At 48.4% G+C, this 23892-nt stretch overlaps 1 protein-coding gene and 1 long non-coding RNA gene across 2 annotated transcripts in view; both read left to right on the top strand.

Annotated features, from left to right (window-relative positions):
* The window catches only part of Retreg1 (reticulophagy regulator 1), a 106119-nt gene that overhangs the window by 9903 nt on the left and 72324 nt on the right, over positions 1–23892 (top strand). The window lies entirely within an intron of this gene.
* Positions 46–21217, top strand: LOC125367398. The gene is made up of 3 exons (XR_007214078.1): positions 46–176; positions 8883–8888; positions 21207–21217. It is a non-coding gene; the product is annotated as an uncharacterized LOC125367398 (long non-coding RNA).

Here is a 23892-nt window from a genome sequence, read left to right as displayed (position 1 = left end):
GGGGGGGTGTGCTTGGTCAGGCTGAGCGAAGGGCGTGGCTTCTGTGTGGCGGTCTCAGCCCGGGGCGTGGCCTGCGTGTTCCCAGCCCCCTGAGCACTAGGTGTTCAGCAGTTGAATGGTTGGCACTGCGGGGACATGTCTCAGCCTTTGAGTCAATGACGACTGTGGCGAGGAAGGTCTGCACAAGGGTCATTTCTGCAATCTGCCATATTCTTCCCCAAGTCTAGCATAAGGTTTTGTTGATTTTTAACTTAAAAAAAAATTGGCTTGCCCAGTGCTGGTGGCTCATGCCTGTAATCCTAGCTACTGAGGATCTGAGGATCACAGTTCAAAGCCAGCCTGGACAGGAAAATTCTTGGGATTCCTATCTCCAGCTAACCACCAAAACACGGAAACTGGTAGTGGAGCTGTGGCTCAAAGTGGTAGAGCAGTAGACTTGATCAAGTCTAGTGCTAAACAAACAAACAGGATTTGGTGAGTGCAGGGCCTTAACATCAAACTCTAAATCCCAAGGATCTTCCTGCCCCTGGGGTGTGGCATGGAACTAACTCCACGGGTCAGCTGGCCTGGTAACGTGGTGGCGTCTCCAGCTACCAAAGGCTGGAAAGGTCCTTCTGGTCCCTCTTGCAACCTTGGGGCCACCAGGCTGTGGGACTTGACATGGACGGTTTCTTGAAGGGATGACAAGTAGAGTAGCCAATGCCTTGGGTCTGAGGAGCCTGAGAAATGCGACTACCGGAACCATGGGAACGGGGCCGAAGGGTCCTCATGGCGGTCACCGCTGAAGGTAGCTTGTGAATGATACGGACTTGAGTGGTAAAAGGGAGCAGGGCATCGAGGTGGAGGGAGTGGCAAGCTGCGTATGGCTAGGAGGGACCGCTCCCGCCATGAGCTGGTACCCAGCAGGGACCTGGCAGGGGGAGGGCATCCTACAAGCCCCTGGAGATGTAGTTCTCCCTCGGTGACTCTCTCGTCTGGGAAAAGAGGGGCCTTCCAGATGTTCCCAGTGCCAGCCAAGGTATGGAGGAGGGGAAGCCGTGGTGACTGGCAGTCATGACACACCAGGGGCAGTCACACTTGAGCCGAGGCCTACAGCGTGGGCGCGAGGTGGCTGGCTCTCCAGGCTTGGGGAGGAAGGCTCCGTTCCAGAGCAGCAGAGCGGCCCGTGCCACACACCAGCGGACGGAGGAAAGGGCGTCTGGGTGGGCAGATGGCACGGGGAGGGGTGAGGGCGGAAATGAGGCCCAGTGCTTGGCCATGAGGGTCCTCTGCCGGGACACAGCCTGGCCCCTGGAGGAAGTGGGCTGCGTCTGGAAGTAGCGGGAGGTGGGGGGGGGGGAGATGGGGGGTGGCAAAGGGGAGGGGAGGCAGCCCGGACCTGAAGAGCGTGGGCACTGGCTCAAGGGTGAGGACCCCTTGGAGGTCCGGGCGTGGTAGGTTACCTCTGTTCTTCCATGATACCTTTGCCACAGGAAGTGCTCAGTGGCAGTGAGGAGGGGTGTCGTGTGGGAGGTGATTCTGGAGTGTGGATGGTGGGGAGGAAGTGTGCAGGGAGCCCCAAGTTTTCCACAAAGATGTATGGGTCATGCTTGCCTGATGTGACCCCGAGTGTTGGGGAGGCCACGGGGCATGTGCAAAGAGTCTTCCCCGATGGGGCTCTGGAACGACCAAAATGCCCAGCTAAGTCTGAGGCTGTTCTGGTCCGGAAGGACCTGGGAGAGGGCCCCAGGGCTCCCCAGGGACAGAGGGAGGCTGCAGGGCCCTTTAGCACCCCGTGTTAGGGCTCGTCAAGTTCAGGAGGATTATTAGCCTGAATGTCAAAGACACACGGCAAACCACTAAATCATCATACCGTTACAATTTACAGTCAATTTGCTGAAGGATGAGCCTGTGGCAGATTTTTTTTTCCTCTTCTTATTGTGAAAGTGGTGTACAGGAGTAGAGTTGCATAAGTCAGGAAACATATGGCTCCTGCCTGTAATCCTAGCTACTTAGGAAGAAGGCTGAGATCTGAGGATCACCATTTGAAGCCAGCCTGGCCAGGAAAGTCCGTGAGACTCTATTTCCAATGAATCACAGAAAAAGCTGCAGTGGCTCTGTGGCTCAAGTGGTAGAGCGCTGGCCATGAGCGAAAAGGAGCTCAGGGATAGCACCCAAACTCAGAGCTCGAGCCTCAGGACCAGCCAAAAAAAAAAAAGGAAAAGAGATCATTTCTTTTTGGACAGTGTCACCCCTTCCCTTGCTCTCTGCACCTCCTGTCCCAATCTGCAAGTTGTATAGTTAATTTTCAACATAGGGTCTAGTGAGTACCGCTGCTGCATTATGCCAGATGTTTTAATCTGCCCTTTAGGTAGTATAACAGCTGGCTGTGGAGGTAGGTGTCAATACTCATGTTCCCCTTTTACAGAGGACAGCAGCCCCAGACCAGTTCAGTGATGCGAGACCACAATCGAGGGCCCTGGTGGCCGAGGCTGGTTTGGGGGTGGGTGGAGACTGTCTGGTTGGCCCTTGACTGGCTGATTATTTTGTCTGTTCGTTGAACTTCGCACCCAACGACTTGTTCAATGTTCTTTGCATGTCACTTAGTGGAGATGCATTTCTCTGTAGTTCATCTGTTTTAGTTAGCATACGTTAGCTTTATAAGTTGGGATTTCGCTGCGACATTTCCATGCATGTATGTGGTGTATTCCACTCAATTCCTCACCCTCTTTCACTTCATGATCTGTCTACTCACCTGTGAGCTCTAGTATTGAGGTGAGCAGAGACGCACAGTAACTCTTGTGTTATTTCTTATGCTAAGCATCTTTTTGCCTTTTAGATTTCAAAGACCCTACTTTAAAAATATGTATGCTTTTATTGTATTATTAGGAGGTTAGCTATGATTTCATAAGTCAGGTAATGAATACATTTCTTTTTTTTTGTTAAATTTTTATTGTCAAAGAGAAGTTACACTTTCATACGTTAGGCATTGGATACGTTTCTTGTACTATTTGTTACCTCCTCCCTCATTCCCCCTCTCCCCTCCCCCTTTCCCTTTGAATATATTTCGTGTTTTGGACACTGTCACCCCTTCCTTTGCTTTCTCCCCCATTTTTGCCCTCCTGTTGCTGCCCACAGGTTACGTAGTTCATTTTCCTCATAGTGTATGCTGCATAACGTGATTGTATTTGTTCGCCCTTCCTCCCCTCCTTTGCCCTCCAAAAAAGAGAAAAAACAAAAGCAAACACCACCACCCACTACCACCATTACCACCAAACCCCACATTTCCATTTCCTGGAAATGTTTTAAGAAATAGTATTTTCAAAGTTCAGAGGCGTTGCACTATGGAGCTCCTCTCCTGTGGTTCTCCTCCTGTAGTGTGTCTGAGTGTGAATGCCTTAGAGTCCTGTGTAGGTTGTCATGTCCACTTGTATCTCAGCTCCAGCTTCCACGTAGGAGAGAAAACATACACTGTTTGTCTCTCTGTGCGTGGCTTCTCTCACTTAGCGTGACCGTCCTGGGGAAGACTCCACTCTTGCTTTCCATGCGCTTCCTGTGTGTGACTCTTGTGGTCTCTTCTGTAGGTGGGTGGAATTGAGCACAAGAGGTTTTATTTTTAATTTATTTATTAATTAAATTTTCTTGACAAGGTGTTGTGCCAAAGGGGTACAGCTACATAATAGGGCATTGTGTACATTTCTTGTGATATCTTACACCCTGTTTTTCTTTCCCTTCCCTAGATCAGGTAGGCATATATACAATACACAGTGTACCAAAGACATATACAGTAGCCACTTGGCGTACGCCAAAGGAAATTCACCTAGAACTTTAAATATAACGTCAACAATAGAGTTTGCTTATCCTTGTCTTATATGATCATATGTACATAGTTGTTGAGCTATTGTGATCCACGGAGAGGTCTATTTTAGACCTTTAAATGTTGAGTAGTTGTTTGGTTTTAGTTACATAATGCAAGGTCGCTGACCCAAACCTGTGGGAAATACCATTTGACAAGAAGTTTTTTGTTTCTCAGACCTGGTCTCTAGTGTCCCCTGTCCATCTTAACAGTCATATATCAGGGAGATCATGCCCCTTTGTTTTCTGTGTTCTAGGTTTGTCTCGCTCAACATTATTTGTTCAAGTTCTGACCATTTCCCTGCAAATTCCAATATTTCATCATTTCCGATCGCTATGTAGTATTCCATTGTATATAGGTACCACATTTTTTGGATCCATTCATCTGTAGGTTGTTTCCATATTTTGGCTATTGTGAATTGTGCAGCAATAAACATGGGAGTGAGCACAAGAGTTTTGTGTTGTACCTCTCCCTGGAGCAGCCTGAGCCCCGCCCCTTGCCCTGTAACTGGGTTCTATAGGCTTTGTTTAATTGTACCCCAAGAAGTCAGTGCCGAGCTGGACCACTGACTTAGTTGTTCCGTGTGTAGTTCTAGAATGGACTATGCCTAAAGTTGCATGGGGTCTCAGCGGCACAAATTTCCTAACCTGCCTTTGTCTGGGACACCCCCATTTGGGGGAAATGTCACTGCATTTTGGCTTTGGTTTGAAACTTAGTACCGTAGAGATGCCACTTTTCCCTAGTCAGCTTCCAAAAGCCACCCTGGCAGTTTGGGTAGTGTTTCAGATTGTGTAACACTGAAAGAAGTGTGTCTGAAATAAGCAGGTATCCACCAGGGAATGCAGAACCAATCTGCTAAAGTCACCGGGACGTGGGCAGCTCAGCTGTCCAAAGGCACAAGCCTGTGTCTGGTGTTTCTGACACGCGCCGGGTGGGGCTCATTCCGCTTCCCATCAGGCCGCCCAGCGCCGACCTAGTCAACCAGGTGGTTTGTTTGGCTGGCAGCTCAGGCCTTTGACAGGCAGGCCTCGTGTGATGAAACGAAACAACAGGAGAGGAAATCTCAGTTCCAGCTTAAGCAGCTCATTCTATGGATGGAGAAACTGAGTGCCACGGTCCCACGGGGAGCTGAGGACAGGGTGACCAAAATCAGAGTTCCCCGGCCCCTTCCTTAAACTCTGAGCCTGCCAGTGTCCCAACAGAGGGTGTGGAGAGATGAAAAGGAAGCGCAGAGGCTCGGGTGCCACTGTCCTGTTTGGCGGGGGTGTGGGGATGTGACTGGTAGGCGTGCGTGTCTCTGTGGCCCTCTGAGCACCGGGCGGGGTCCACACAGGTGCCCCGTGCTCTTCCAGGGCCTCTAGCCGTGGCGTGGAGCCTCTGCCTTAGATGTCCCCTTCCTGCTTCTCTGACAAGTGAACCAGTTTGTCAGAAGTCACCTTGATGAAAGGGGACAACGTAGGATTTTCTCTTACTGGCGGTCGTGATGGCTCGTGTCCCACCGCAGCCACTTGAAACAGGGCATCCCGCGAGTGCTAATGCAACTGTGAGGGTGAGTGCATCCTAGAAAACCGCTACAGACAAGTGCATTTCCTGTTCCAACTCCACGCTGACATCGGAGTTTACCAGAACAACACCAAGACCTGTTAAAAAGCCTAGGACTGCTTTAGTGGGTCTGTTAGCTACTACACCACGATTTCATGAAATCTTTTGTGTTGGCCTCTTTTCAATAAGGTTTTCTCTAGCTGTTGCAAATAATACAGATTATCTGCAAACAAAAAATACTCTGTGCTTAAAAATATGTCTGGGGGGGAGGGAGGAAGAGAGAGAGAGGAAGAGAGACAGAGAAACAGAGACTGAGAGAAGAAGAGAGAGAGAGACAGAGAGAGAGAGCGCTAGAATACAAAGACAAAAAACCAAGAGCATCCATTGGAATAGTCACTGACAGGGGTGGGGTACATGTAGGCCTGAGGCCCTGTAAGACCCAAGAAATCATTTGGAATATGACAGAACAGACACACATGCTCCTGGAGTCCTCCTCATGTGCTGTCTGTGGCTGGCTGCCTGTACAGATAATTTCGATAGCCTGAAAATGATGTTGCAGATATTCAAATGGTCCTTGCTGGAATAAAGGCGTCCCAGCCTAGGCTCTGAGGCTGGGTGTGTAAGATGTAACCCTGTCATCTTGCACGTGGCCAGGCTCCTGTCGGGGCATTTCACCATGAGTCACAGATAGCTTCACGCAGGGCTTAGCTGCCCATGAGTTGCATAAAAATGCATATCCATCTTCAGCTCATAGTTGAAGAAGCAACCTACAGCACTCCTCGGTTCACGAGGCTGTCTCTGGAATATTGGCTGTAGCCTGGAAATCTCACCTTATTGATGTCTTTTTAGGAACAAATCTATATCTCCTTGGCATATTGTTGAGTTTAAGTTCCTAGTACCTTCTGGTTAAATTAAAACTAGCTGGTATCATCTCAGCATGTGTAGCAGGGGTTTTTAGTGAGATAATTTGTGTGTGTGTGTGTGTGTGTGTTTGTTTGTGTTTGCAAGGTGGGTCTTGACCGAGTACCTTTCTTGGGCCACAGTCTCCAGAAGGACAATGTAGGTAATTATATTTTTACTTTGAAGAATTTTTACGTCTTTATAAAGTAACACTTCTCTATTCTGTATTGTGTGACCTTTGCAGTACACTGAAATCTAAAGCTTAGGCTGGGCGCTGGGGGCTCATACCTGTTATCCTAGCTACTCAAGAGGCTGAGATCTGAGGGTCAAAGTTCAAAGTCAATCCAGGCAGAAACGTCTGTGAGACTCCCATCTCCAATTAACCACCAGAAAACCAGAAGTGGAGCTGTGGCTCAAAGTGGTAGAGCACTAGCCTTGAGCACAAAAGGTCAGGGACAGCGCCCAGGCTCTGAGTTCAAGACTCATGACCCCTCCACCCCCAACCACAACAACAACAGAAATAAAAAAAAAAATCTAAAGCTTAGATTTGAGTGAGGTGTGTCAGCTCAGCTCTCGTGGTGGTGCGGCTGGGCAGGCGGGCGAGGTACCACACCACACAACACAGCAGAGGAGAGCCACGCTGCCTTCTATTGCTTTCGGTATAGCTTGTCTCCTCTGGAACTCATGTTGACCTTTAATCTCCTTTCTGAGATATTAAGAGAGGTGGAACCTTCAGTATTAGGGCTTTTCCCTTACGAATGGCTTGGTCTGCTTGTGCAATTAGTGGATTAGTGGAGTAAGGGGTTAATGAACTATCTGGAGAGCAAGTCTTCTATAGAAGCCAAGTTGACCAGGACTGCAGAGCGCACATTCGCGGGCCTGTCGTGGGATACCTGCCCCAGGTCGTGCCAGCTACAAGGCCTGTGCCAGAGGTGGTCCCTTGACCTTGCATCCTAGCCATGAGCCAAGAGAAACCTCTTTTCTTTTTCTTTTGTTTTAAACAACTGAGTCATTAGTGGTAGAAAATGGACTAAGATGGAGGGATTATCAGAAACCAGGTCTTCTTCCTATTAAGGAAACAGTCTGCTGGGGGCCTGTGGCTCACGCCTGGGATCCCAGCTACCTCAGGAGGCTGAGATCAGAGGATCATGGTTTGAAGCCAGCCTGGCAAGGAAAGTCCATGCAATTCTTATTTCCAGTGAACCACCAAGAAGGCCCAAGTGGCTCAATTGGTAGAGCACCAGCCTTGAGAGAACAAGCTAAGGAGCAGCACCCAGGCCCTGAGTTCAGCTCTGTTACTTCCCCTTCCCCTCTAGTCTTTTTTTTTTTTTTTAATTTTATTAATTAAATTTTGTTGACAAGGCATTGTGCAAAAGGGGTACAGTTACAAAATAAGGCAGCGAGTACATTTCTTGTGATATCTTACACCCTCATTTTTCTTCTCCTTCCCTAGATCAGGTAGGCATATATACAATATCCAGTGTACCAAAATCATATGCAGTAACCACGTAGGGTACACCAAAGGAAATTCACCTCGAACTTTAAATGTAAGGTCAACAATAGAGTCCTCCTGTGTCCTCTTGGAGTTGTTTTTGCTTATCCTTGTGTCATATGATCATATATATATATATATATATATATATATATATATATACATAGCTGTTAAGCTAACTGTGATCCAATGATAGGTCTATTCTAGACCTTTTTATGTTTAGTAGTTGTTTGGTTTTAGATACATAATGTAAGGTTGCTGACCCAAACCTGTGGAAATACCATTTGACAAGAAGTTTGTTGTTTTGCAGACCTGGTCTCTACTGTCCACTCCCCCCCCCCAACTCGAGTCTTAAGTCAAGATCCCAGCATGTCATCTGTCAGTGCCTCACACAAAGTGCCTTCAAACATGTACGATGGAAACATCAGTGATCTCCGTGCATATTGTTACCAGTGTTTCTCAAGCAGCAGTGTGTATGCTTTGGGGACTTCATAAGTCCCAATTACATTGATCAGATGCACGATTAACGAGTTACCTTAATTAAATCACTTGTTCCACAAACATCGCACAGCACCAGGAAGCCGGGACTTGCCGAGCGCCGTTGTGGGTCAGGCAGGACGTCGTGCTGGACGGAGCCCGTGCTTGACCACGGGGGAGGAAGAGATGGGCAGCGGATGACCAGGCAGTGAGAGCCAAAAGGAGCACAGGAGAGGAACAAGCCCTGCTCTGGGGAGATGTGCAGACTGCATTCGAGTGCACACTGCCAGGGAACCGGGGGTAGATGTTCCTTGCACTGTTAGTGCTGTACATGGGGCCGTGAATCACAAACTCACACTGGGGTCTTTGCCAAGCTTTGGAACACAAATGCCTTTTGCCAGAGAAACAAGGTTGTCATTTAGGTGATCAGTTCCTCCTGGCAATATCTTAAGCGACTGGGCTTATTGTTAGTAGAAAACACGCTCAAGCAAGGGGCCCTTCTCTCCCATTATTTGTAAGCACGGCTCTGCCTCCCCTTTATCATCTGCTTGAAATGTCAGCAGGTGGCTCGCCCGGACCCCTTTCCAATCAAGGCTCATGGCACCCCATGCCAACGAGAGATCTTTGTGCTGGAAGGGAAGCGTTTTCTTTTATTGTTCAGGCCTCCCGTCCAGTGCTACAGACAGAAGCTGGAGAGCTTAATGAGGAACTGTCATCATTCCTTATTATGTATTCTTTTATTCTCGCTCCTTGCGTTGTTAGGCTTGGGCTTTGCCTGTCTTGTTTGGAGAGGTAATGTAGCACTGGCAATCTCAGGTGGAATTATCAAGAGAGACGTATGTTTTCTTTTGGAGCTTGGTAAGGGCTGGTGCTAAGGGAGGGCTTTGTCTCCCTTGTTTAATTAGAGGATGTGGTTAGGGTTGTTTGTGGCTCTGGGTACTACCCGTGTGTACACACACAGGGGGCGGGGAGCGGGGCCCTGTTGGGGGAAGACGGCTCTTCAGCAGCTCCGTGTGAGTGTTTAAACAGTGGGTAAGAAGGGCCACCTCAGTTCTGTGCCCAGCACTTTTAATCACCCTTCCTAGTTTGTAGCTGCTGCTGCTACAACTGCTGCTGTTCCTCCTCCTCCTCCTATTCCTCCAGTGTAAGTATTACAAAACAAATATCCTCAGGGATCCACCTTTACCAAGTCAGGACAGTGCTGGTGGTGATGATGACGCTCATTATTTTCTCTCTTGGGTCCCTGGCGTGTCTGCAATGCTCACTGACATTATGGGCCTGCTGTGCTTTGTTGATGGTTTCTCTTTCTACTAAGAGCAGCTGGAGAATTATTTCTCTGTGTTAGTTTGTCTTCTCTTTCCATTAAGTTCCAAAACTAAGGATGAGCCAGCCAGTCGCCAGTGGCTCACACCTGTAATCCTAGCTACTCAGGAGGCTGAGAAATGAGGATCACCGTTCAAAGACAGCCTAGGCAGGAAAGTCCTGAAGCCACCCAAAAAAAAGCGGGAAGAGGAGGTGTGGACCAAGTGGCAGAGTGCTAGCCTTGAGAAAAAAGAAAACTAAGGGACATTGCCTAGGGTTTTTGTTCAAGCCCCCCAAGCAAACAAACAAAAAGAATGCACAAGAACAAAACAAACAACAGCAGTTTAAAAACCCAAAGAGAAAGAATTAAGTTCTTAGCCTGAGTTGTTAGATGCTCATCTCAGAATCCATTTTGTGGTTGTGTGCTTGCATCTCAGCTTGAGGCTTGAATTTTTGTGGCCTATACTTCAGTTTGACTCATCTTCCTTTCCTGGGTTTATTTTTCCCTTTGCCCACTTTCTTTATATTTATGTTGTGATATGGCAGATATTTTGCCCTCTGAGTTGGTGTTGGGACTGGAGTATCGTTGAAATAAATGCTCAAGTTGGTGGGCAAGTCCACGTGTGCTTCTGTGCCTGGGGGGAGGGGCGGGAGCAGGGGTTTCGGAAAAGAAATGCACTCTAGCTAGATGAATCCAACCTCTGAACTGTGGGCTTCTCATTTGTAAACAGTGGATGGCAGTCACCATGCAGGAAAGCCACGAGGTGCGGAGACACTGGCCTCCTCAGATCTGGGGCTCACTTCAAGGGTATGGCCTGGCTGCAGGCGCCTCTGGCCTGTCGTGCTTTTCCGCAATCACAGTTTCCTGCTTCCAGATGTGTCATTAAATTTCTTCTCACACTGTGTTTAAACTATTTGCGGGACTTTGTTTTCCACATCACTCTGTGTGAAATGGGACATCGGAATATGACTTCCAGTAAAACTGCCTTTCCCCTGGAGGAAGCCTGGCCTGAACTTGTGCTTGGGCGCCCGCGTGTCACGTGTGGTGTGCACTGTGTGGTTGGAGGACGTTAGAGCAAAAGCTGGTTTTCACGCTGGTCCTACCGTCTCCATCACAGTGAGCAGCACGACTGGCTGCGTATGGGTCCCAGGATGGGGTGAATTTGAAGAATGAACACTCATCAAAGACACCCATTCTCATCCCCAGTTCACCTTCAGTTTGGAATGTTCTAGGACTCTGTCTTTAGCTTCCTAGGGAAGTTGAGGAAGTGTGATCCCTGAGGCAGGTGGCAGTTCTGCCTTGTGCTCATATGCGTCCATGGGGGTTCCTTCCCTTTCCTGCTCCTGGTCCCCTCCCTCTGGCTCTTCCTCCTCCCTCATTCCAACCTCTTCTCTTTGCTTTGTTGGTTTTCTCTTTTTATTCAGCTCATAGGAAGGAATCAGAAAATATTTTCTACCAATTTCTGGCCTTGAGAAAGTCCTGCCAAAGTCCTACCAGAGTGTGGCTGTGGGCATCACATCCAGTGGGGTCCTTCCCCTTACGTAGTGGGTGACCAGACACATGCTGGCCCTTTGCCCTGTCTTGGGTTAGGTCTCAATACGAGGCGGTCATAGCTCCTGTGCACTGGACTTGAGGGTCGTGGATGCCCCCTGCCTGCCAGCAGCTACAAAGAGGGCCCCCCGACATGCCTCAGCTCATTGCGTTAACACACTCACCCTGGCTCAGTGGGACAGCTGGGGACAAGTGACCTGTTTACTTCCGGCTCTGGGGGTTTCTTGAACATTTTGGCATGGAATAAGAAATAATAATGGATGGTATTTTTCAGGAAATGACTTCTGTATATGATTTTAGGCATGTGTTTTTGTGTGTGTGTGTGTGTGTGTGTGTGTGTGTGTGTGTGTGTGCCAGTACTAAGCTTGAACTCAGGGACTCATAATCTCACCTAGCCTTTTCACTTAAGGTGAGTGCTGTACCACTTGAACCATACCTTCACTTCTGGCTTTTTGCTGGTTCATTGGAGATGAGTCTCACAAACTTTTCTGCCTGGGTTGGCTTTAAATTAACTGCGATGCTCAGATCTCAGTCTCAGCCCCTAAGAAGCTAGGATTACAGGTGTGAGCCACCAGTGCCCAGTGGTTCTGGGTTTTAAAGGAATGTGCGAACCTGCTGCTCACCTAGCCAGCTGTACCGTGGCCTTAGACACAGGGCTGTGTGTGGTCAACAGTGCGGCCCTGCCAGCTTTGCTAGGGGGAGCTGGGTCTCCACCTTCAGATCCTCCTAGGCCAACACACTTAGGAATTCACTGATCAGCATATTTTATGTTTGTAGGCTTTTGAAACAAACAGTTTCCTCTCTGGCTGCTCATTTGGAACTTCAGCAGGGTGATCATGAAAACTTATCATCCATCTACTGAGATGATCGTGTGGTTCTTGTCCTTGATCCTGTTGATGTGGTGAATTACATTAATTGATTTGCATGTATTCAACCATTTTTGTATCCCTGGAATGAAACCTGTTTGATCATAGTGTATGATTTTTTTTTGATGACTTTTAAGTCGATTGGCCAGAATTTTGTTGAGAAAATTTGCACTGATGGTCATCAAAGCTGTCTTTCTTGGATGAGTCCCTGTCTGGTTTTGGGATGAGGGTTATGCCGGCTTCAGAGAATGAGTTTGGTAGTGAACCTTAGCTTTCAATTTCATTGAAGAGTTTGAGGACACAGTGTAATTCTATGCTTCCATGAGAAAGAATGACATAGCCCTATTCGTAAGGATCATATTAAGTGAAGTATGCTAGACCCAAAGAAACATAGACTCCATGGTTTCCCTCATTAGTAACGATTAGTATAGTCTAGAATAGTCCTAGCAGAAGATCAAAATAGCTTAATAGCTATGTACTTATGACCATATAAGATGAAGCTAAGTGAAATGAACTCCAAGATATGGGAAAAAAAGTATTGTCCAAGCCTAAGGAGGTTAGGATACAGTGTAAACCAGAATATTATGGCCTGTCCAAATCTGAGCTAAATAAGTTCTAATCTTAAAAATTCACATACATGTGTATATATATGCACATAAATGTATATACATATATAATATATTCATATATATACACTACATAGGTGTGTATATATTACATATATGTATATATGTTATACACATGCATATGTATACCAGCCTTTTTTTCATTTATGTTTACTGAACACAGAAACATGAGAGAATATTTGGGAAGAGATTTGTCCTGAGCATCGTGGGCTGACAGGGCACTCTTGGCATTGAAGTAGACCTGGGAGCAGGCAGTGGCATGCTCATGGACTAAATCGTGTCTTCTCAAAATTCAGATCTTGACGTTCCAACTCGCAGAAGCCCTGAGAGTAACACTGTATATTTGGAAGTAGGACCTTTAGAGAGATGATTATGGTTGGGTGGGGTCCTGTGTGGGGCCCCCCCCACAATATTGATCACAGAGGAAAGACAAATGTGGGTGAATGGGGACATGGTGGCCAACTGCAAGCTGAGAGAGAGCTTCAGGAAGAACCTTACCACTGACACCTTGATCTCGAATGTCTACCATTGACGCCATCCAGCAGAGGGTATTTGGTTATCAGCAAAGCAATACCCCTGACTGAAGAGCTGTAAAACCCCAAGACCTCATTCTGGAAGTGGGCACAGTGGTCCTGGACTGGGAGAAGGGAGAGTTTGGCAGTGTGAAGTCTTACCTGTTGAGTCCAGGAACTTGACGCGGGATGCTAATTAACAGTGGTCATCTGGACCTGGCTGATGTTGGACAGTAGGTTGTTAAGGTATGGGAAATGAGTCGGCTGGAAGTAGACTCGTTTCAGAGGACTCCTCCCTCTTCTCACAGGGAGACGGCTCATTGATGGACTGGAGGTCAAGCTCTTGCCACAGGCTATACCTGCTAGGACCTTAGGTTGGACTTCCCAGCCTCCTGAAGTGTAAGAAACACATTCTGTTGTTTCTAAGGCACTGAGCTGTTGGGCTTTTGTTTCTGTAGCAGCCTAACTGGATGGGGATACAAGTACATGCACTGACTTATTTAGGAGGGAGGTGTGGCTGCGGGCACACCAGTAGACTGGGACTCACGTGCTTGGACTTGCGTGAATGTGTAGTGGCCTGAGAGGTCTGTGGAGCCAGCGGCTGGGAGCCGGGCCCGGGACTTGTGGATCCTGCACCTCATCTCACAGATCTAGAGCGGGGCCCAGGAATCTGCATTTTTGGCAGGACTGAGGTTTGAACTCAGTCTTGTACTTGTTAGGCAGGTTCTCCACCACTTGAGCCACCCCTCCAGCCCTTTTTGCTTTGGGTGTTTCTGAGGTAGGACCTTGCTGTTTGACCTGTGCCTTTGTGGACCGCGATCCTCCTGTTTTGTGCTTCCCAGGTACTTAGGATGAGAGGTACATGCCGTCACGCCATACTTTTCAGTGGCTTAGATGGGGTCTTTTGAAATTTTTTTTTGGTTTGGACTGGCCTTGAACTGTCGTGCTTCATATCTCAATCTCCTAAGCAGCTAAGATTACAGGTACAAGCCACCCTACCGGCTAGGCAGCTCAGCAACTTAAAAACGTGCCTCAAGTCACCTTGAGGATGCTGAAAAGGCAGTTTAGGGAAGGACTTAGCTTGCCATGCCTCCGTTGAAACATGAAAGTCCCAGGCAGAGGGTGTGGAAGGATTTGGGCCACGCCGGCCTCTGTGCGGGCGAGTGTGGAGCCTCCATTCATATCTCCTTGTCACCTGCAGACAAACCCTAAGAAACTGAACTGTGCACCGGCCACCAGCCCCTGGATATCCCCCCCCCGTTCGTGTGTCTGCCCCTTGCATTGGCTCGTAATCCCTTTCCTTCTTAGCCATCCTGCTCTTGTTGTGGTGTGTGCCCTTTTTACTCCTTAGGATGGAATCCTTCTACTTCAGACTGTCACAAGCAGGTCAGGCGTCAGGGGCCGGGCATTCAACGTCAGTGTAGGTGGACCGTGGAGCCCCGGCTGACCCCATGTGGACCCCCGCCTGGCCCGTCTCCAGGTTCCAGGGCAAGGAGTGAGCAGTGCCTTGATCACGATGGCCTCGGTTCCCCTCCAGCTGTGCCCTTGGCTTCTCCCCTTCGCGGGCTCCAGCGCGCAAACAGAACCCAGACTCCCCGCGGCACCTCCCTTGCTGTCTTGTGTGTTTCTCCGCAGCACTTGCTGACCTGGGCGCATTCCCCGTGTTCACTGGATTAGCACAACCTGTTTCTGCTAGAATTACGCCCTTCCCTCCTCCACCCTGCGGCGGAGGAACCCAGGGTGGCTGCCCCAGAGCTCCGGGCCCCTGGAGGCCAGGGGGTATGAATTTCCCCGTGGAAAGAAGCCCCAGCCCCCTCCCCATTTGCTCCTTCTCTTTCACTTTTTTTTGGGGGGGGGCAGGGTGTATCATCACAAAGGTATTCTCTTAGAAAACAAACATTATCTAAGATTCAGGAAGTCCCTGGTTTGTGATTGTTTATTTATCTTACTCCACTTTATGATTCACTTATTCCTTTTATTTTATTATTGTTTTTGTATATGTATACACTGGCACTTGGGCTTAAACTCATGGCCTGGGTGCTATCCTTGAGCTTTTGTTTTTGCTCAAGGCTAACCAAGCACTCTTAACACTTGAGCCACTGCTCCACGTCCAGCTTTTTGGTAGTTAACTGGAGATGAGTATTATGGTCTTTCATAGCCAGGCGGGCCTCAAACCATGATCCTCAGATCTCAGCCTCTGAATAGCTAGACATTACAGGCGGGAGCCACTAGCACCTAGTGATTTTAAACTGCTCTACCAATGGAATACATATTATGGTTTGGAGGGCCATAATTTATTTGGTGCCTTTCCCCCCTTAATTTAGTTGTTTAACATACTCTAATTTCACACTGAATTTTCAGTCACTAATTTTGCAAGATCTATGTAAGGAGTCAGCAAAGTCTGCTATTAAGAGCTGCCAGTGTAGGTAATGCTGGATGAAATGGTCTTTTTTTTTTCTGTTAGGATCTGGGATTTTGAAAATCATTACACCTCGGGTGAGCCCTTCTTTCTCTTGTGATTAGATCTACAATGGTGTTAGGTAGAGCCGGGACACATTAAGGACCCTGCTGGCCCCTGTCTGACTCCAATCTACAGTTACATGGATTTCAGGAAAGCAATCAAAGCCTCATGTTTACATATGTAGCTTGAAAGAGTTCTAAGTCAAATAATATAATTTCAGCAGAAGTATGATGGCTCCAATGCTTTAGAGTCTTCAAGGACAGAAAGACATTTGAGCTTTTGACATCAGTTCATAGAGCAGAGTGACTTATTCTTTACTAAGAAGCAAAGTGTTTTGCACCACACTTGTTCTTTCCATTCACTGTCAAGGAATGGTGCCCTCCTTGTTACAGCAGATTGGCTCTGCAAGAAGTCAGTCCTAAGGAGCTCTGTAATTGGGACTTGAAAAACTCACCATAGAGCAATAGAAAAACATGTCAAGTTTTTCTTAATCCAAGTGATATACAGTAGTAAAAAAAAAAAAAGCACTTGTACTCAGCACTTAGTGGGCCACAGAGGTGCATTAATATGTTCACAAAGCCATGCACACCCTGGTCGCTTTGTTGTGGCTTCGTTCATTCCTAAGCCTGAGCAGCCGCACCCTGTGTCCCCCTGCAGATAGGAGGCTGGAGTATCCACCAAGGTCAAGGCTGAGTGTGGCCTTGGGAGAGGCCAGGTCGGAGCGATGGTTGGTGCGTAGGAAGGTGAGCTGCTGCCTTACCTGAAGGTCACTGGCCTGGCATTTCTCATCCCTCCGTGGCAGTGTGCTGCAGATGAAGACTGATCGTGGAATTGATCACACCCTGCAATTAGATAGGAACATTCCCTCCTTTCAACCATAGTGCATTCTAAACTGGAAATGAATCTGAGACTGAACCCAGGGCTCCTTGCTTCACCATGAGGAAAGCCTGGGAGGACTTTGGAGTTTCCTCGGGACCTCTACGTTGTCCTTATGCTCGTCTCGATCCCTCGGAGCGTGGATCCAGTGTCATTTCTTCGTGGACTCAGCTCACGGAACAGAGACGCCTCTCGTGAACTTCCCAGCAGTGGCAAGGGGAGAAGGCAGCTGGGCGCCTGAAGATTAAAATTCAAAATAGTGGGAACTGACGAGACTAGGGGGAAGGGTGAGAGGAATAGAAGAGAAACGACGCCGAAGTAAGCAGTAGACGGACACATCCCGTCTAGAAATGAGTCAGAGGCGCTGCTGTAGGGGCAGAGCTGGAAGCTGTCCGTGGGGCGGTGCTGATCGCAGCTGAGCTGTGCGAGAGGCCGGGTGCTGTGCGTCAGACGCGGAGAAATAGGGCACAGCTCACCCACAGCAAGCGCGCACGGCCATTTCCAGAGCCGTACTTCTCCAGCCGGCACCCAACCACACAGCGCGGCTTTATAAGGCACGCAGGGTATCAGTACTCCCCACGCGGATCGTTTCGTATTTTCACATCACATACAATTGCTGTATCTAATACTTACCTCTCCTGATCGGCATGTGCTTATTATAATTGCCACACAAGGTTTCTAAACCCTGGTTGCAAATATGTCAGCTTTGCTTTTGAAAACGTAACTCTTCTCATAAGCAAATAACTTGAAAAGGATATGGCATCCCCCCCGCCCCCCACCTTCTTACTGATTGTAAGAAGGCTGGTGGTTCATAGAACAATGTCTTTGGTAGCTGTTAACTTGGTGGGAATGGTCCGTCTCAGTTTTCTTCCTTTCTTTCTAGCACAGTGTGATCACAGGTCCCTGGGCTAACCTGGAGAGTGAGCGGGGCCAGTGGACGTGCTGATGGAACTGAAAACCATTTTATGGAGACTAAAAGCCTCCACTGGTCACAGGGAGGGAAGGGCAGGGTGCCCTGCCACTTAGTACCCAGGCCTGCCCAGTCCCTCCCAGCTCCACCTGCGGTGGCCTTCCGGGACGCGTGGGTATGTGGCCGTCACTCGCGAGGGGGCCTGAGCGTGAGAGGCCCTGTGCCGTAGCTGTCACACAGGTCGGGACCGGCCTCTCCCTGGTGGCAGGGATGTGGGTCTGTAGTCTACCCATCATGGATCCCGGCCCCCAACGTGTCCTGTCCTGTGGGTTGCAGCGTACGAGGGTTCGCTCGTTCGTCTGGATTGGGCGATGGGAGGCTGGGAAGGGCACCGACTTCTTCCTCAGGCCGTGTGAAGCGGCTGCGTAGAAGCCCCCCGAGGGAGGATGATGCATTGTTGGAGTGCAGAGGGACAAAAGGAGGTCACACTGCTGATGGGAAGGGCCCCACGCCAGCCTGAGGGGTGTTCCTGATCCAGGGTGACGGAGGGTTGGTGACAACATGGTAAGAACCCAAGGGTTGGTTCACCACCGTCGGAGGCTGTTGGGGACAGCTGTGCCTTTAAGAGGCCACAGCTGGCTTTAGCCCGTGCCCTCCCCTTCCGCCTTTAACAGGAAGAGAAGCCCCCGCCCCTGGGGGTGGAGCATGTGTCTGATGGCCGGGGACCCTAGAACCCAATCCTTGGGGGGGCTGGGTCTCCGCCCACAAAGGAAGTCCCCTGACATCACTTGAAGGACAGCCCTTGTGGCCAACCTGTAGTCCCTCTCTTGTGCCCGCCCTTGGGGTATATCTGTGGGCTCCTCATTTGAATAAATCAGAACGCCCCAGAGGCGGTCTCCGAGACCACCGCGCGCTCGTGTCTTTCCTTGGGCTGGCGGGCATGGGGTCTCGCAACCACAGGCGAACTGAGGCTGCATTGGGACCCCGCTCCCGCGATTAATCCCGATGGCCAGGGGACGTGAGAGAGCGAGTATGGATCCCACACGCAAGAAGCAGACAAGCCCAGGACCCCACCCCCACCCCCACGCAGATGGGGGGGGCGGTAGAGCGAGGCCCGGCAGGAGGCTGCTGATTTGGAGAACAAATTTAATAGGACATACTTAGATTTAAAATAGAACAGGAATCCAATGCGAGTCAGCATTCTGACCAAACTGTGAAGAAAAAAAAAAAAAAAAGAGGTTGGGCCGAAATTAGTTGAAAATGTGTCTCCACAAAAATCCTAGATGTGAGTGTTAATAACAGCTTTATTCATATTCGCCAAAAATTGGAAGCAGGCAAAATGTTCTTCAGGTGATAAATGAGCCAAGCGTAGTGCATTACGCAATGGAATATTATGCAGTGACCAAGAGAATGCGCCACGCAGCCACAAAAGCATCAAGAGGAGTCCTGCTGCTAGGTGGACTTATGGGATCACAATATATTGGCAGCGCTTGATTGTTGTAACCATGTACCACATCAGTAATGCAAGGTATTAATGGCAGGCCCCAGAGCGCAGGGGAAAGAGAATCCGTGGGAACTCTCTATACTTTTTTGTAAACCTCAATTTGAGCGAAAAAAAAAAAAAAAAGTAGCCTAAGCAGGACACTCATGACTCCTATGTGTAATGCTAAGCTACTCGAGAGGCTGAGGTCTGGAGGATCAGGGTTCAAAGCCAGATGTGTGCTATCAGGCCCCACCAGTGGTTAAGATGGGATCGCATACATCTTGTCTGAGTTGTCCTTGAACTGTTATAATCCTCCTGGATCTTGGCTTTCCAAGTAGCTAGAATTACAGGCATGGGCTACCATGCCGAACTTAAAATTTTGTATTTCCAGGGTCCATTTAAAGTATTTCACTTCAGAGATTGAAAAAAAGGGATTCGGGAGCCCATGGCTGAGGGGAGACAGCTTGCGGATCAGCAAGGACAACAGTCCAGCCCACGGAAACACGTCACAGATGTGAAGACGCTTGAGTTTTGAACGATGCTAGGGAAATACCAGCGTAGGGACCTTTGAGGACGCTAGGGAGCGGCCTTATTGCCTTGGTGAACACTGGGAAGTCAAGGCGAAGAGTCCATCCCTGGCCCTGCCGTTCTTGTGACCTCAGCCTCTCAGGAAATCAGTGTCGTGGTTCAGTGATTTGTATGGAGCTGGAATGAAGAGCCATTGCTTCGCCAGGAGTTTCTTTCTAGGCAGTGATGGCGAATGGCTGCTGACTTCTGGGAAACATAGATGGCCGACACCCGGAAAGTCCGTGTCGTCTGTGTGAGGCCTATGATGGGGTTTACAGAAAAACGAAAGAGGATCTGAGGAGGCTGCAGACCCAGCCGCCAACCCCCACGCTAGAAAATGCAGCAAATGTGACACAAAACCCAACGGTGTCGTGACTAGTTCCAGGATCTGGGAGATTTCACTAAGAAATTATAAATAAATAACACACACTCACAAACAACTTCAGGAATAAGAAAAGAAAAAGATAGAAGCAGATCTAGAAGATACAAGAATAATAAAATCCAAATTGACAATTTGATTGTAGGGCTTTTTGAAAATCCTGTGTTGTTCATTATTCTTCCTTGATGTGTGTGTGTGTGTGTGTGTGTGTGTGTGTGTGTGTGTGTGTGTACAAAATGGGGAAGTATGACAGGGCATCTGGTGACATTAAGAATTACAACTAGTTTTTGGCAGGTCATGGTAGTACAAGTCTGTAATCCAGCTTTTTGGGACACAGAGCCTGGGAGTTCTAGCCCCAACCCAGGCAAAAGCAGCCCCTGTCTCAAGAACAAATTACAAACGGAAGGCCTTGGGGATTTGGCTCAGTGCTTACCTTGCAAATGCCAGGCTGGGGTCCAGTCTCTGAAGGAATCAACATTTAAGTGTGATAGTAGTGCTGTTGTTTGGTTAAGGCCTTTTTTTGAGTATCAGTGTGGCAGGTGGAGTGTAGCCTGCGGATTGTATGGCGTTTGGGACTTGCTTCAGGTCACAATGGAGAAGTGGGAGCCCAGTGGGCGAGACCATGGGGAGAAGGCAGTTGGCAAGGAGGAGAACGTGCTCCACACTCTGGCCTCTCTGCTTGTAGGTTTGAAATGAACCAATAGTTGTTGTAGATGGTTGTTTTTTTTCTGTTTGCCTTTGTGCTGGTGATGGGTCTTAAACTCAGTGGCTGGGCATTGACATTTTTTTCTGGTTAATTGACGATAAGAGTCTCCTGACTTGCTTGCCCTGGTTAGCTTTGAACCCCCATTGAGTAGCTGGGATTACAGGCCCGAGCCACCAGCGGATGATTCATGAGATGCTTCGTTGTAAGCTTCACTTACAGTTCAGAACCTGAAGTGCATAGAGTTTTTCAGAAGGCCAGTTTTTCACCCTAAGTGTTTGTTTGTTTCTCCAGCGCGTGTGTACTTTCATCCTTTGGGCTCAGTGATCCTGAGCTAGCAAGGAAACAGCTAAGCAGCCCGTACCATAGGGACATCATCTTCAAAGCAATTTCTAGGGTTCCCCTGTCACCTGACCAAGGATTTTTCGTGATCCCCGCCAGCACCTTGGCCGCGGAGCCGGCTGGAGCTCGCTCGGAACGCAGGAGGCCGCTGGCTGGGTGGCGCTCTGGCGTTGCTATGGCAGTGCCTTCCAGCGAGGTCTGGCAGCCAGGGCTGGAGGTCAGTGTCCTGTCATTGCTTCACTTCTTAACTTTCTGGGACTTTGAGACTTCCATGAAGAGAATAAATAATGGTGTTTACAGATCAGATGTTTGTACAGTTCTTTGTTTTAAAGTCACTTAAGTGGCTTTCTGGCTAGCTTCAAAGACATTTAAGTGTGAGAGAGCTTTCTGCCTCTCCTAGGGCATTGCCTCACTCTACAAAGCAGGCATTTCTAAGAAATACGCTCGCCTAACTCTTGACACCTCTGTCTGATTCAGGGTGAGAAAACTTGAGCTACTAACTTAGGGAGCCCCAGAAAGCCGGGTGAGACAGCGCCACTCACACACAAGGGTTCCATCCCAAAAGAACGAATATGAAAAGGAGTTGCAGCTTATGGGAATAAATACTGGATTTGGAAACTCTGGCTTTACTTATACGTAAACAAATTTGTTATGGTGTATGATAAATTTCTTAGGGTAAGATAAGTACATTTCTTATGACGAATCCCTGTCTAAAGATTGCTCCTTCAAACTGGGCACCAGTTACTCATGCCTATAATCCGACTACTCAGGAGACTGAGCTATGAGGATCACAGTTCAAAGCCAGCCCAGTCAGGAAAGCTCATGAGATTCGTACCTCTATGAGACTCTTACCTTTAATTAACCACCAGAAATCTGCAAGTGGAACTGTCTCAAGCGGCAGAGAGCTAGCCTTGAGCATAAAGTATCAAGGATAACACCCAGGCCCTGAGTTTAGGCGCTACCACACACACACACACACACACACACACACACACACACATACATATACACACACACAGCCCCTTCAAGCTAGACACTGATGGCTCACATTTATAATTCTTATTACTCAGGAGGCTGAGCTCTGAGGATCATGGTTCAAAGCCAGTCCAGGCAGAAAAGTCTTATCTCCAATTAACCTGCAAAAAGTTGGATGTGGAGATGTAGCTCAAGTGGTAGAGCACTAGCCTTGAGGGGGGGAAAAAAAAGCTAAGTGAGAATGTAAAGCCATAAGTTCAAGCCCCAGTCTCAACAGATACACACACACACACACACACACACACACACAAAATTGCCACTTCAACATGATGCACACACACACACAAAATTGCCACTTCAACATGATGCACACACACACACAAAATTGCCACTTCAACATGATGCATGCCACTTCAACATGATGCATGCAGAATTGGGAAGGTTTCCAGCCCAGGGACAATTGCAAGGATTCACCATGAGCTGGTATGTTAGGAGGTCACCCCAAAGCAAACCGACAAGTACCTGAACCTGTTAGGTTCCCTACTGCAAGACCAAGTCATGGTTGCTAAAGACCTGGGTGTAGGCGTTATGGGTGAACTTCTATGCTTGCTCCTACTTTCTGTGCTCTTTGTTCACCACTTAGGATACTGCCTTTCCCAGCATGGGAAAACCATAAGTAAATATTTATTGGATGCAAATACGGCCAATTAAACCACCTGTTTCAGAGGACAAGCAGCAAGCTTTCCCAGGAGCCAGCCTGACTGCAGTTGTTGCCCACTACAGAAGAGGCTGCTCGTTTTCCTGGCCCCACTCACAGAGGCGCTGCGCGTGACGGGCCAGGCTAGACGTGGTCTTCTCTCCCTTTTGGTGGAGGGCCTTGCTCAGCCTCTTACAGCACCTTATATGCAGTCTTTACTCACCAATCACAATGCCTTCTTTTGCCTGGCCTGGACTCCATACTTCCTCCATACTCTACCTCCTCTTTGTAAATCATCCATCATTTCATTTTCCTGGTCTATACCTTGGGCTTTCTCTCTGTGGCCTGCATCCTGAAACCCAAGCACCCTAGCAGATCTCAGATCTGTCAACCACCTGGCCCCTTAGTCTCTCCTCTCTCTGCCAGTCTCCCAACTCTCCTTTGACCTTCTCTTCCTGCTACAGCTCACCCTTTGTCATCTCTGCTTTTCTGTCCCTAGTTTATCTAGCAGTTGGATCCGCCTGTTTTCTTCTGAAGTGCATGCATTCTACTAGGCCAAGTTCAAGTGCTACTTTTGTCAGGTTCTCCACGCATTTCTACCTTGGAGCCGCGTGCTCCTTGCTCATGTTCTGACACAATACCCAAGGCTTTCCTTGCATTTTGTTACCTCAGCATGCTTGTCTGATAAGAGAGTAGGTTTGTAGAAGGCAATGGGTGTGTGTTCTTTATTTCTTCAGTACTTTGCCTCCAGTACTTAAACCTTTGTTTATTTTTTGATGAGCTCTGATTTCATCAAATCTAATAGTATTGGAAGTTTGGCCAATCAGCTGGTTACAAAACAAATCTTTAGTCTCCTGTGAGGGCTGAGAGCCCCCTGTGACTTCTTTGTCATCGTTTCCTTTTGTAAGCCAAATCAACACGTGGACAAGAGTTGGGTGATATTAAATAGAAGACAGTTTGCAAACTGAATCTGGAATACTTTTTGGCACATGCGTGTGTGTGTGTGTGTGTGTGTGTGTGTGTGTGTGTGTCCTGGATCTTGGACTCAAGGTCTGGGTGCTGTCCCTGAGCTTTTGTGCTCAAGGCTAGCACTCTACCACTTGAGCCACAGCGCCACTTCCAGCTTTTTGGTGTTTAATTGGAGATAAAAGTCTCATAGGGTTTTCTGCCTGGGCTAGCTTTGAACTGGAATCCTCAGATCTCAGCCTCCTGAGTAGCCGGTATTATAGGCATGAGCTACTACTAGCACCCAGCTTTAATACGTTTTTTAGAGATAGAGGTGAAGGTCATCAGAGAAGGAAATGTGGCATAAGAGAAACAGACTGTCAGTCCAGGGAGACTCCAGGACTCTGGACTTTGTAGCTTCTTAGGCTTTCCAGTTAATCACCACTCAGC

Source organism: Perognathus longimembris, chromosome 19 (genome assembly GCF_023159225.1).
Source record: "Perognathus longimembris pacificus isolate PPM17 chromosome 19, ASM2315922v1, whole genome shotgun sequence".
Lineage (NCBI taxonomy): Eukaryota > Metazoa > Chordata > Mammalia > Rodentia > Heteromyidae > Perognathus > Perognathus longimembris.
This window is presented reverse-complemented; position numbering and strand designations above follow the sequence as displayed.